Source organism: Alligator sinensis, unplaced genomic scaffold (genome assembly GCF_000455745.1).
Source record: "Alligator sinensis unplaced genomic scaffold, ASM45574v1 scaffold666_1, whole genome shotgun sequence".
Lineage (NCBI taxonomy): Eukaryota > Metazoa > Chordata > Crocodylia > Alligatoridae > Alligator > Alligator sinensis.
Window position 1 is genome coordinate 29,289 of NW_005842216.1, and position 15,800 is coordinate 45,088.

The window sequence follows — 15,800 nt, forward strand, 5'->3', positions numbered from 1 at the left end:
TTTGACCCACACAACACTCCTATCCTGTTTTTTTTCATTAGTTGTCCCAAGAATTTAGTTGTACTGCTCACTCAGCCCCACATGGGGTTACTAGTTAGCCAGGTGGGCCTTAGGGCCCACAGTATGAGTGTTACAAATAGACAGTTACCTGAGAACAGGCAACAGGGAGGTGCCTGGGGCCTCCTGCCCTACTGAGTCTAAAACCTCAGCATAGGTGCCTGTAAACTTTTTCCAAGTGGGTCACTCTTCATTTAAACCATAGCTGGAAAAGAAACTATTTATTTCAGAACTGGGAGATGCTGATTTGTTTCACTTGTAAGCCTACATGGGTTTAAACCTCCATTTTCTGCATCCCAGGAGACTGCTCTAACCATCTGGCTGTAGAAGTAGAGGGATACCCCACCGTCTTCCTCCTCATGAAACTACCACTATGCAGGAAGGAATTCAAGACTCTGGGCATATCTACAAGAGATGCTTACTGTGCATTAGCCTAATACCACTGCGTAGTAGCATAGTGGTCAAAAACTATGCTAGTAACCTACTGTACAGTGGTATTAGGCTAATGCACACTCACTGTCACTAAAAACCTGTGCTGGCACTACTGCTCAGTAACTATAGTTACGCATTTAGTTAATACTCCATTAAGGAAGTACAAAACTAAATGCACAGTAACTAAGGTGCATTAATGAATGTGGAGATGTGCCCACTAATACATAAAGAAAGAGCACAAGAGGGGGCATGACTGTCAACTCCTGGTCAGAGCTAGCTTTTGGAGTGGGAGGCATGGACAAATGCCCAGGACACCATGGTTAGACACATGCATGCTCTGTCCTGCCCTGCTGCTCATGCCGGGTGGGAGCCACTGGGGGACTTTGGTGGCAACTAATCCTAGGGGCTGGGCAGCAGGGCCTGCCACGCCCAGAGCTGATTGGAGCCAGCCAGCCAGGGCAGCAGAATAAAAAGCCCCTGGGTTGTGATGGCAGCAGTGGATGCTGCCAGGCAGCATGAGGAGCTGAGGGGAGGGTGCCAAGGCCTTGGCCAAGGGCAAGGCAATGATGTCCAATGAGAAGATGGTGTGGCTGGCCAGCCCCAGTTTGTGCACCAAGGGATTTACCAGCACTGAGCCGGTGGGCCTGGGGGCTGAGCTGCAGTCCTCCATAGCCACCATCACCACTGCTGAGGGCAAGAGTCTGGGTGGTGCTGGAGGGCAGCCCCCTGCTGCTGGGGCTGGCTTCCTATGCAGGCAGCTCTGCCTGCCCAGCTGCCCTTCCTGCCACCCCACACTGAGCCTCTGCCACGTGCCTAACCCCACTGCCCAGCACCAGGCCAGCATCTCAGGTGAGCAGACATTCATGATAGCCCACAGGGTCCCCTGCCACCCACATCCCATGCACACAGCCCACACACATGGCACTGGTGACTTGGGGGGTGCTGGGGAAAGGACAACACACACACACCAAAATACAAATTTGCCAAGGGTGCAATTTTCCCTAAGGCCTACTCTGCTCATGGTTAGGTGAGTCCATGCTAAACACAGGAGCAATAGGTTAGAGCTGGGCTGTCCTACTTCTGAGCCAGTGCCTGTATACCATGCCATGTACATCCCCTCTGTACCATGCCAATCATAGAAACATAAAATCATAGAAAGTTAGGGATGGAAGGGACCAGGAGGTCATCTAGTCCAACCTCCTGCTCAAAGTATCACCATCCACAACTAGCCAAAGCTTTGTCTAGCTAGGTCTTAAAACCTCCAAGGTTGGAGATTCCACCATTTCTGGGTAAGCTTTTCCAGTGTTTTCGTGATAAAAATTATTCTTAATATCTAACTTCGACACTGTCTCTCACCCCATTCTCATTAAAAAATTAGGTGACTGTGGTGTCGATACCTACACAGTCAGATGGGTCGCAAATTAGTTGGAGGGCTGCACCCAGGGAGTGTTGGTGGATGGGTCTTTTTTGACATGGAGGGATGTGGGCAGTGTGGTTCCCCAGGGCTTGGTCCTCAGGCCTGTACTGTTCAACATCTTCATCAGCGACTTGGACGAGGGGGTGCAAAACACCTTGTTCAAATTTGCAGATTACACTAAGATGTGAGGAGAAGTGAGCATGCTAGAAGGGAGGGACATGCTACAACTAGATCTGGACAGGTTACAGGGATGGGTGGATGAGAATAGGATGGGTTTCAATACTGACAATTGCAAGGTACTGCACCTAGGGAGGAAGAACCAGCAGTGTACCTACAGGCTGGGGAACTCCCTTCTCGTTAGCACAGAGGCAGAAAAGGATCTTGGAGTCACTATTGATTCCAAGATGAACATGGGCCGCCAATGTGAGTACTGACTTACACGGTCACTAAGGCTAACCGCACCTTGTCATGCATCCACAGATGCATCACGAGGCTGCAGTTGGAGTACTGTGTCCAGTTCTGGACACCGCACTTCAGGAGGGATGTGGACAGCATTGAGAGGGTCCAAAGGAGGGCCATTTGCATGATCAGGGGGCAGCAGGGTAGGCCCGGGACCTGAACCTGTTCAGCCTCCACAAGAGAAGGCTGAGAGGGGATCTGGTGGCTTCTCTTACAAAGGCTGAAGAGATCTAGGTCCTTCAGGGTCTCCTCATAGGGGCTTGCATGCAGGCCTCTGACCATATGAGTGGCCCTCCTCTGAACCCTCTCAAGATTCTCCGCATCCCTCTTGAAGTGTGGCTCCCAAAACTGGGTGCAGTACTCCAACTGCGCCTCACCAGTGCTGCATAGAGGGGAAGCATCACCTCCCTCGACCTGTTTGTTATGCATCTGTTAATGCACGATAAAATACAGTTAGCCTTGTTGATCACTTTGTCATATTGATGACTCATGTTCATCTTGGAGTCAACTATGACTCCAAGATCCCTTTCTGTTCCTCTGCTGCTGAGAGGGTCATCCCCCAGCCTGTAAGTGTGTTGGTGGTTCTTTTTGCCTAGGTGCAGCACTTTGCACTTGTCGTTGTTGAATAGTTCCCTCAGTCTATCCTCATCAGTCATGTTCCCCAATCCCCTTACTATTTTTGTTGCCCTCCACTGAACTCTCTCCAGTTTGTTTACATCCTTTCTGTAGTGGGGGGGCCAAAACTGAACATAGTACTGCAGATGTGGCTTCACCAGTGCTGAATAGACAAAAATAATCACTTCCCGTCACCTGCTGGCAACACTCCTACCAATGCAGCCCAGTATGCCATTAGCTTTCTTTGCAACAAGAGCACACTGCTGGCTCATATTCAACTTATTGTCCACGGTAACCCCCAGGTCCTTTTCTGCAGAGCTGCTGCTTAGCCAGTCAGTCCCCAGCCTGTACCAGTGCATGGGATTGTTCCATCCTAAGTGCAGGACTTTGCACTTGTCCTTGTTGAACCTCATGAGAATCCTTTTGGCCCAGTCCTCCAATTTGTCTAGGTCACTCTGAATCCTAGCCCTACCCTTCAGTGTATCTACTAGTCCCCCAGGTTGGGTGTCATCTGCAAGCTTCCTGAGGGTGCACTCTCTGACATCTTACAGGTCATTGGTGAAGACATTTAACAAAAATGTCTGATGCCTCTGGGTCTACCTAAGCCACTTTGCCATGGGCTCCCTCAGTCCTGCAGGCTCTACTTCCCAGCCATATCCTGCCCATAAGGAAAAGGACAGGAAGCAGAAGCTACAGGAGAGAGCCTGGAGACTTCAGTAGAAGCAGTAGCTGGAGTAGTGAGGGAGTAGTGCCCTGACTAGGAACCTGGAGTTTTCAGGTTAACCTTCAGGGGCTGCATGTGGCCTGGGTTAGAGATATCAGTGTTTTTATCATGGAGTCCTGCTTTTTCTTCCCAAATGCTTCTTTTTTCTCTCCAAGACCCAAAGTAAGAACTTTCTCTTCTTTGTTTAAAGCAGTAATTTTTAACCAGGGTGCTGCAGCACCCCAGAGTGCCTTGAGATCCTTTCAGGGGTTTTGCAGGATGCCACCCAATCTTAGTACTGTTAGGTGTGCAAATATGATTCACAGCATAAACCCAAAGATTTCATATAAGAATCCATAGCATTAAAAACATTTTGACCTGCTGTGGTCTTTCTGAGTTCTTTGAAACAGAACATTTTTGCTATTATTTTTCCATAGTCAAAAAATGAGTAAAAACTAGGAACCGGTATTTTCCAAGGGGTGCCTTGAGCCTAAAAAGGTTGAGAACCACTGGTTTAAAGTAATGTACCAAGGGACTTGGTCTTTCTGTCTGTACTTTGTCTACCCAAATGTGGTCCCAACTTTGAGTTGGGTGTCCTGATGCTTCTGCACTATGACTGGCTAATAAAAATAATAGTAAATAATGAGTGTGCTATTAGTCACCTCAGTTATACAACACATGGCTGTTATATTCTAGTCTGTCTCAAAGTCAACAAGGCTACTAAACTGCATAAAGAAAGAGTACAAGAGGGAAGAGGGACTATGAATCAATTACTAGTTAACTGATTCCATGCTAAACATGAGCAATAGGTTAAAGCAGGGCTGTCCCACTTTGGAGTAGTCAAACTACAAAATAAGGTGAGGTGCAATTTTGTAGTCTTTTCTTACTGTTGAAATACACTTCAGCTGTTCTCCAAATCCCCCTAAGGTGGCAGCCATAACATGCTTTTCTTGTCTCTTCCCACTTATACTCACTTTGAAAATTTTATTATTATTATTTTTTTGATAAGGCGAGATAATTAACTGTGTTCATTTAAAGTCAGGCAGAAGGCAGGACAGGCTGTTATTTTAGAGACTACCTCATTCAAAAAGGCATAAGCATTCGTAGGTGACAGCCTACTTAATCAGATGCATCTGATCTGAAGAAGAAGGTCTTGCATCTGAAACCTTGTCTAACTATATCCCAACTATGTAGTTGGTCCAATAAAAAATATTACCCTAAGACAGTGGTCTCCAACCTTTTTATGGTGAAGATCACCTTTTGCAAGTAAAGGGCACCTGCCCTTCCCCTGCCCTGTCCCACCCCAGGCCCCACGTGCCCCTGGACTGCAGAGTGTCCCAGACCCAGCCAGGCCAGGCTGGGGCCCGATCCCATTTCTGTGCTATGGCTGCGCTGAGCTGCACCTGCCTGGCAGCCAGATGAACGTGGCGTCAGGCCCCAGCCTGGCCGGGTGTGGAAGTTTCCACTGTCTAGGGGTGCATGGGGAGGGCTCAGCAGCCTGTGCCCCCCCCTCCCCCCCAGCTGTGCTCTGGAGGCCCCGGGGGCCTGTGCCCCGCCACCTGTGCTCCAGGAGGAGGCTGCTGCTGTGGGCTGCCTGCTGTGCCCAGAGCACAAGGGGGGGCATGGGCCCCTGAGGCCTCCACCGAGCTGTGCCCAGTGTTGGGAGCCCCCCCAATGCGCACCTAGGCCTCAGAGAGTCCCAGACCCAGCCGGGCTGGGGCGCGATGCCATGTTCACCTGGCTGCCAGGTGGGCATGGCTCAGTGCAGCTGCAGCACAGAAGTGGGATTGGCCCTGGCCCAGCCGAGTCTGGGAAGATCTGGTCATCCAGGGACATGTGAGGGGGCTCCCGTTGCTGGAGGCACCCCACCTGCACTCGGAACAAGGCAGCTGCTGCTGCGGGCTGCCTGCTGCACCCTGAGTACGGGTGGGGGAGGCTCAAGAATCTAACTGTCAATCAGGATTGATGGGTTGGTGACTACTGCCCTAAGACATCCTTGGCTCTCACATAATTCCTGGATAATCATGGCTACATTCCTTTTCAGGAGCACATCATAAGACCATTTGACTTTTTCCTCAGCTGTTGATGTTGATGTTCACAAACAAATTAGAATTATTTCTTTTTCAAAAGGAATGGAAAAGTTGCTTAACATTGCTTTGGCCAAAAAATTAATTCAAACAGTCATTTGAAGGGGGCCATTTACCAGCCAAATTTCTAATATTAAAGTAAAATGGAGGGTGTTGGTAAAACAAATTAGACAACTAAATGTAGATGTGTTTCCTTATGTTTGTTTTAATCTACTTGCAGGACCGAAGCATAAATTATCCATCTTAATTATATTTATTAAGACACAAATATCAAGGAAGAGAGAAGCAAAGAATTAAGTGCAGAGAATTCAGTTTATTGAAGTCCAAATTTACAACTGAATTTTTCAACTTTTTTTCCCAAAACAAAAGCTACTTTTGAATTTAGGAAGAATAAATGTCCTTTTCAATAATGTACAGACTATATTTTTAAATAAGTTAATATCTTTGAAAAAAGAGCAATATGTTCCTTTTTTAATGTTGCAGTGCAACTTACAACTTACACGTCTGTGCAATGTACCATGAGGTATATGCCCAGTGAGCAACACACAGTGAAGTTTTCCATTCATAATTCTCATTGTAGACACACAAAAAGTTAACAAGTTAATCTGTGATAGAAAAAATGCAGCCAGTTACAGTAATTCACATAGAACTCATCTGAAAAGAGAAAAGAAAAATAAACTAACATTCATAGCCTATATAAACTAGTGGGTCATCTCTCAACATAGGACAAGTATAAAATTAAAAATACTGTTGTGAAACTGAAGAAATACTGTATTATCCAGGGGTTGAAATCTAGTTTTACCTGTATGAGTCTAGAGGAATTCATTTTCTATCACTGTAGCATCAGTGAGTGGAAGGATTTTACTACAGGATCTGAATGGTGTCTGCTCATAAAAGGGTGTAAGCAAAATGGTATTTACATTGCAATTTTAGACTATCCATGTATGAACTGTAATTCTACCCAGACTGGCACAGACAGATGATTTAGCATCTCTGTCAGTTTTATTAAGGAAAATGTACAGTTTGAGGGGCTGGAACATCAGTATTATGGACATATTAATACTTGCAGGTTTGAGTCTTCAAACTTCTTAAGATGGCTCTTACTAAAATACTAATTTTTTTAATAAGAGAAAACATACACATTTTCTTTAGAAATAACTACAACATAAGTTTGTGATAAATAACAGTTCTGCCTCTAATATATATATACATACTGCCTGTAAACAAAATGCCCACAAGTCATGGAGTCTCCATGGTTTTTATACAAGGCGCTAGAGAATTTTTTGTTGTTGAAAACAGTCCTAGTGAAAGTTTGGTTTATAACCTCCTATTGCTACAGAAATAGTAAGAATGTTCATATTTACAAAAGACCATGGAGACCCTATGGCATTATTTGCTAATGATTTTAAGATAGCTGGGTTTTCAGAATACACTTTGTGAGCTTCTTCAGATTTAAATAACAGTACAGGTTGAACACCAGCAGTACAATACTCCAGTGCTTTGGTATTTCAACCCCTGAATATACAAAACATTACTACAGCCTACTTCACAGTTTATATGCAAGTAAAGTGCAAGCCATAGTACAAGGGTGTCATACATATTCATACATTTAAGCATTATCTAAAAAAGACTATTTACACTAGTCTTATTAGCTACTTTAGTAAACTAAACAGAAGTCACCTATGGCCCAGCAATTAATGGTGTTACAAGGATATTTTCTTTGTAATACATCAGTGTCGAATGTAAAAGGATTCAGAATACTAGTGCACTTTTATTATACTCTATCCTTTTATTTTTGAGCTTCTTAAACTGAAATGCTTCCATTTCTTAGGAAAACAGAACTCCTTCCTAGATACTAAGCTTAGCTTAGCATCAAAACAGGTCTCACTGTTATTCTGACCAGTAAACAGGATTTGTTGATTCAGACATATTTGTTTTGTAGTTGCTAGGGACAAAATACTGATCCCAGGTGGGCTGCTAGCAGGCAGGCACTGTCCGGGGGCACTGCAGCTGCGGAGGGAAGAACTGGGCCCTGTGCAGCTCAGGCAGGCAGGCAGGCTTCGGGAGAAAAAAAAAAATCAGGCTCCTCACCGATTTTTTTTCCCTTCATTTGAGCCTGCCTGTACAATCTGCCAAAGGGTTGCACAGTCCCTGAGAGAGAAAGGCAAGTAAGCTCCAGCACCCTGTGAACCATTCCCACTGCCTTCCCGCCACTTGGGACTGCCTGGGAATGGCTGACTTTCCCCTGGAGTACAGCGGCAAGGTGGCAGGAGGGCAGCTGGGTGTACTGGTGGCAGGAGAAGGCAGCAGGGACGGTACACAGGCCGCTGGAAGCCCTCCAAGCCCAAGCTTCCCCGAGCATGTTGGCTTCCAGCGCCAAGTGCACCGTTGCACTTTGTTACATAGCAAACTAAAACACCTTGGATGGCTTTTACCTTGCTACGTAACCAAGTCATTTAAAACAGAATATGCCGCTGAGTGTGTAAATAGTAACACCATTGAAGTGGAATATGCCACTGAACATGTAAATAGCAACACCATTAAAGTGGTGCAAAAGGGCAATTAAGCCACTTTAAAGGCCAATTTTGTTGCATGTACAAAGGCCCAAAGTGTCAAGATAATATGAAAACATAAGTTATTTGCAATATTCTGTCAGATGCATTTACAATAAGTATTAATTGTATTAATACTTGACAAATGCCTGAGAATAAATACTATCTTAGAAGTTTAGGGACAGAAGTTTATTGGACATTTCCAGTCAAGCAACATATTTTGCTACCTAGTATTTTTTTTAGTAACAACAACAATTCCTCCAATCTAGTGGCATTAATGCACAGGGCAACGTATTAGACTATCACATTTAATACAGGCAGTATAAGTACATATTTTAATTAAAATAGACAGTTACATTTGCCTACTCCACCACTGGCCTGCATTAAGAATGACAATATATTTTTCCTGAATGTAATGGAGTATACTCAGTATTCTTTATTTAATATTTTAATACCTTATTAACACCAGATCACAGTAATATATCAGCTATCTCAAAAATCAGACAAAAGCAAAAAAAACCCCAAACTAGTTTTAATATTTCTTCCCAATATGGAAGTATGGTGTAATTTGTAATGTAGAAATGAAGTTTTCTGTTAAAAAATGTTCTTTCGTCTATCAGTTATACCAAGAATAGAGAATCAGGTGCCTACACATTAATAAACAGAACTTATCAGAATTTTAAAAATGGTTATGTTTATATGAAGTTTAAAATAATTTTGAGAATAGTACTTTTAATAGCTCTTGCTTAAATAATAACACATATTAATTTTCAGTCATTAAGGGTTAATAGTTCAGATTTAATTTTAGGTACTCAGCAGTGTGTGGCAAATCAAGAACTTTTGAGAGCCTGAGCTCTCTGTAATGTGAACAGTTATTTTGTTGGGAAAGAAAATAAAAGCAGACAGGAATCTAGGACACCTGTAAAAGCTTCTCAAAAGCTTAGGTTTAATGAGACAAAGCTGCTAGAAAGAGAAGCAGAAACAGGCAGTTTGATAAGACCTGATGGGACAGCCAGAAGCTATATTATCCTTCTTCACATAAACACATGCACTCCACAAAAACTTCCGCTACAATCCAGGACAGCATTTTAATGTGTGCAGAAGTTTAAGCAAAAGGAAAGAGGATTGTAACTTAAGCTAAGTTGATATTGCGCTGCAGTCTTCCCTGTCATTACTCAGTTTTTGCACAATTGGCAAACAGGTATTATTCAAGAATAGGAGATACCTCCAGCTTTCTCTAAATAATTTATAAACACAGTAGTCCAGGCTGTACAGCAATGTGGAAGGAGATCTCTTATAAAGCCTACACCTTTTGACATAGCTCAGTCATATTATGTCTTTACACAAACTGACGTTCTATTTGTAAAGCCTAAGTTAAATAAATGCCACTCTACCGGGAAGAATTTCCTAGCTATTTCTCCAATAGATGCACAGTGTGAACTGGGGTGTACTCAGGTGGAGGCAGAAGCTCCAACCCTATACAATAATCCATACAGACAGGTCCCATATGCCTTTGCAGACCTTTTTCAGGACTGGCCTATAGTAGTCCTGGACTCTGATTTATGCATGTCAATACATTTGTATTCATAAATATAATCGTATTTCAGACAATATTGGTAAATTAATCTTATTTGGTAAATTAATCCCACTGGGCACATTGTCCTCATTCTCACAGGTCCTTTTTGGAATCTTGATAACTATGGTAGAGTAAAACCTTTGGTATTAGATTCTCTGGACAGCTGAGCTGCACCTGGCCCACCTCCAGTATTTGATTATGGAGCAAAGTTTCTTTAAGCCATCTACCTTTACAACTCCCTGGGTTCATTAATATGCTTTTGCTACTGTGCATTAAATATAGTACCTCTAATGTGAGGTACTAAATACATACACATTAGGCTGCCCTAATGCACAGTAGCGAAAGTGTATGCTTTTTCAGTGATGCTTTTTCAGTGATGTACAGTAGCCTATTTTTACTGTGCATTAGTGTATTAGCATGGTTTTTGATGCAATGTTTTAATGCACAGTAAAATAGGCTACTGCACATTAAAATGCATGTGTAGATGTGCCCCCTGACTCCAAAACTGGTAAGGTCTCATCTAAACTGTGGACATGTGGAAGGACAACCTTCAGGCACCTTTCTCTTACAGTGGACTCCAACAGCTCCAAAGGGCCAACAGCAAGTGTTTCCTGGGATGTAAGGAAGTCTTAATGATGTCCTCCTTCCCATATGCAAATCTACTTTTTTGGTGAGGAGGTGGAGAATCTGTACTTTGACCTTTTAAACTAAAAGTGCCAAGAAGAGAGTAGGTAAAGTTACATTGTCACCTAAAGTTCTTCAAACCCTGAGAACTCCCTGCAATAATTTAATGGCTTTTTCCCCCCAAAGAGGACAAAGGATGCACCATTTCTCCAGATTAATGGATGGCTGCCCAGGTCTGAAAATTACCTGGCTTATGATCAATGATCAATATTCCATTTTCAAAATGATTTGTTTGGCATAGTGGCCAACCATCACTACTTGGCCACGTCCATGTGCCCTCTGGCATGCAGCAGGTTACCCCAGGTCGGGTGGGGGAAGCTGGAGCCAGTAACTGTGCTGGCTCTAGCAACCTTACCTGGTGGGCTCGGGGAGCTGCAGCTACAGTGCTCCTGCAGCTGGGAACCTGGCTGGCAGCTGGCATGTGGCTCCAGCAGGCCAGTCTCCAGTTTTGGGTAGCGTGTGCTGCCACCATGTGTGCCCCCCTGCTTTTTTAGGGCATGTTTTTTTTTTACCTTGGCATCTCTAAGGGTCAACCCATCCCCCTGCCCCCACTGCAAAGTAGCAGCTTGGGGAACATCTGCACATGCGGTGTGTGCTGCTGCAGATGGGTCTGCCGCACCACATACTGCAAGTCCATGCTCACCTATACACGGCCCTAGAGTTTTTTGAAAACAAATGATCCCAGAACAGTGGCAGAAAGGTCTGCTTGAGAAACTAGGAGCACGGAGTTGGCACAACAGTAGGACAGCTCTTGATCTTCAGGAGACAGAAAGAGCTTTCTTTCAAATTTTGAAAAAGTGGAGTTTAGTCTGAGGTGGGGCAAAGAGGGCTTTAAATCACCTTAGCAACTTCAGATTTGCAGATCTTGTGAGGGCAAATGCAGCCCCCAAAGTAAACCAGAGCAGCCAATGGTTGCTGTAATTTATAGCAGTGTCTCAGGCAGAGCCAACCCGAGCAGGGTGCAGGGCCTGGGGCAAATCAGCCCATGTGGGGCCCCGCCCCAGCTCTGATCCCACATGCCCCGGACCCAAAGAGGCTGCTGCTGCCAGGCAGTGGTGGTGTCACAGATGGGGAGGAAGGGGTAGCGAGTGGCTGGATGCGAAGCAAGTGGCAGTGGCACAGAGTCGCTGCAGCCGCTTCACCCAGCTCCACAGGGCCCCCCAAAGCGCGGGGCCCAGGCTCGTCACCCTGATTTGCCCCCCACCAGGGATGGCCCTGTTCTCAGGAGTTACCTACAGGCTGTGTGTCATAACGAAGAATCTCCATAGCACTATAACATACCAGAATGCTCTTGCCACCCACTTTGGCAGAACAGTTGCCTACACCAGAACTGTCACTCCACCTCATGTAGTGTCCACATACTGTCACATATAGAGGCTAGGCTAAAAGACAGCATCTGACCCACTGTCTCTGGTACATTAAAGAATACTGGTGTGCTAACTGCTTAGAGCTTATTTTCCCTTTGATTATTCCATGTTCTTATTAAATAGAATGAGTTCACTGATGCATTCATTAAAAAAAACAAACACAGAACAAACACCTCAGACCCTTCAGGAAATGCCACTGAGATAGTTTTCATGATGATCAAAGACCTGAACTCAGGGGAGAGGAAACAATAATGGTAAAAAATATAGGTGAGGTTCTCTTGTGTAGTGGGGAGCATTATACTGGTTATAAAAAGAACAGTTAGCAATAAAAAGACTTTATGGAGTCACAGGAAAGCCATGCTGATTCAATGACACATGTTCTTTGGTTATAAATATTGTTGGCAACAAGTCTGAATAAAGCCTACAAGTATTTGGGTGACTTGAAAGTTCTTGAAAAAATAAAATATATCTGAACACACTGTTTATATGGTGTGAAAATGAAAATACAGCATTTATCTTAGCTTTTATGCAGGAATTCTGTTGAATTAGTAAATATTAAATACTAATACTGGTCTTGATTTTTCCCATCAAAATCAGAGCAGAATCATATCTTGCTTCAGGCTGTATAATCACAGTCAATTTGTTTTCAATATGGTGGAAGCACTTACTGGATTTCATGGAAGCAGGATTGGACCTAGTGATTGTAAATTAAATTTCTGGATTGCATTTTGCATTCCAGTTGGTTCAAAGATCACCAGACTCCATACAGTTTGTACTAATGCACGTTAGTACATCATTTGTATAATATAGCTACATTGATGTTAATGCCTAGATACAGTAGAAGCAGCTTTATTTTTATAGAATTGTATATGCATGCAAGAAAAATATGTCAAAATTCTGCTGGTAATACTTGGACTGTATCAACATATTAGTGCCAGCTGACATTTGTAAAAGAGAAAGAAATAAACTTACTATATTGTGGACTTAGAAAAACCTAATTTTTCCTTGCTTTAGGGGCTCGGCATGGCTAGATATACGCCCCAAAATTCTCTCCCAATTAATCTCAATCTCCCAATTAACCCCAGCAATGCAAAAGATCTTCAAGATATACAACAAGGAAAAATAGTTCACTTCAAGTATTTGCTCTTTTTTCCCTCCCAAAAAAACAAAATAAATTTTGGCTTCTTTAATAGGGATTACTCTCTGAGAGAGAAATATAGCCTCATGTCACTTAGAAGTTCAAATAAGTAGATTCATGCCACTGAAACCATTTTAAGAAAATATGATCAAACAAAGTTGCGATCTTTTAGCTGTGGGAAGGATTAGTTTTATGGCCCAGACTAATTCCAGTCACTCATTATTTTTCAGAAATACTTTTGATTATTTTTCTTTTAATCATGCTAAACCCTCTGAGAAATGAAGGTTGATATTGAATCTCTTGAATTTACTATTTTTGTTTATTTTTAGAGGCATATATTCTCTGAGAGAATTTTTACTATAGCATTTTAGCTTTATCCAATTAACATTTGAGAGAGAGCTCACTTTAATTTTACTGGAGTTAATTTAGCACATTCTCTGATCAAGTGGCATTTTTTTGATCTTTGGGTTATGATATAATGGCATCCCCTTTGAATATTGTTTTTAAATCTTATCTGTTTTGTCTATTTAGGACAAAAGTACAGATTGTAGTTTAGGGCTGAAACAAAATGTATGTTTACATTTCAGTAAGAACATCAGAAGCTCAACCAATTACTATTCTGTGGCCATCTATAACTTCTTTTTAATGCACTTACAGTATGCAGTACAATTTTCAAAGTGGCTTTTCCACTTTACACCATTGCTTGTTTCAGTACATATTATTCCTCTCACACCACATGGAGGACAGCGATAAAAAAATAGTGATATACATACATATATATATATATATATATATATATATATATATATATTTATTTATTTATTTAGAGATCTTGTAAGAACAAAAGTTAGAAAGATAAGAATTCTCTCTTCTTCATGCTCTGTCTGTTCAGTGGTGCACTAACTAAAATGTTCACATAGTAAATACATTCAGATTTGTGTTTTCACTGTTTACATAAAATTGCAACTCTGATTTTGGTGAAATCTGTGATGTCAAATGTTTCTTTTTCTATTTCCTGCACCATCATTTTTGCCTCAAATCAGCAAAGCATTTAAGCACAATCTTACTTTAAGTGCATGATTAAATACATCCCTTCAGCAAAATGCTTAGATTCTGCTACACTGAAGCTCATAGGAGTTTTGCTATAAACTTCAGTAGAAAGAGGATCAAAGCTTTGAAGCACACGCTAAAAGGCTGTTGACTTAACTGGAAGTTAAGCGTGGGTTTAATGGCTTTGCTGAATCAGGCTCAATATGGATTTATCTTGTGTGTTCTATCCAGATGTTATTATGATATAGTACAATGATGTCACGATTCAAGAGCTTGTGTAATGAAGAGAATCCAGTACAAATGTCAGTAATGCTGTTCCATTAACAATTACTTTAGCATGATATTTTTTATCACTGTGTCCACTGTGGTTCAAATACATGCTGGCAAAATAGGAATGACAAAAAATAAGTGTGAGTAGCATTCCTTTTAGTTCACCTACTTAGTGGAAATAATACTAAACAAAAGGGATGCTTTCTTCCTAAATATTTGTCAGTATGAATTAAGTAAATCTCTGTCTAAATACTGGATTCACCTCCTTGAGTTACCTTCTTTCATTCCATGTATTTTACAATCTCTTTCCTTCTATAAAAGCAGAACTGGGCAAATACTGCAAAAGCATTTTCCATGAATATTTGTACACATTTATACATTAAATTCATTTGACTGTGTTCATATCCTCCTTAACTTGTCTTTTTAGGAATATTCTAGCGAGTAAATTTACTGGCAGGAATGTTGGCAGGGACAGTGGTTTTAAAGTGCAGAGTTAGAAATATTCAAAGAAAGCATTTTTTAAAATAAATGCAAATATTTACTTCAAAAATCTGTTTTTTAAAAATTACTCTGATTCAGGCAGAGAACAGAAACATACTATGTGATTTATGTGTCTAATCAAAGCTAATCAATACAGATTGAACCTCAAATATTGTACTGAATAGCTGCAATTACCTTGTTAATGAACTATCCATAAAGAATTATTCACAGAAATTTAGTGAATTTTGAATAGTGAATAAGAATTATTTACCCAGCTGTATATGATAGACTGGTATACAAAAGAACTGATTAGTTCAGATTTTTTTTACTTAACTCTCAGCCTTAAAGCATCAGAAAATAATGTCTACATTTTGAGACTCACAGGTTTGTGGCACTAAATTCATGGTGAAGAAATTATGAAAATTGCAACAGCTACCATTTTCAGAAAAAAATATGTTTTTTCTTTCGCATGAAATATGTCAGATTCAATTAAAAGGCATTTCAAGATTTGTATCAGGGGACAACCAGCTTTGTTTTACTTGTATCTTAACCTCTTCTGTGCCATACTTACATGTCTGAGGCCACTCCTATTAAAGGCAGGAAGTTATTTTACACACAGCACAGCATAAGTGGTGTGTACAGTATGTCCACAGGGCCAAATTACAATACTTGCTGGGTTTATACCCTACTTTTAAGGCACATTAAAAGGGTTAAGTTTACTTTTTAACGATACTGGTTTGGTCTGATTTCAAAGATGGTAGCTGTCACTGTTTGGAAATGTTGAGAAAATAAATGTAGAGTCTTAAGACTGGTCAAAGTATTTTTATTTGTTTTGTATTTCTTTGAAGAAAAGCTTTTGAAGATGTAAATTTTAGGGTATTTTAAAAAATAAATATAAACTATCATGTTACAC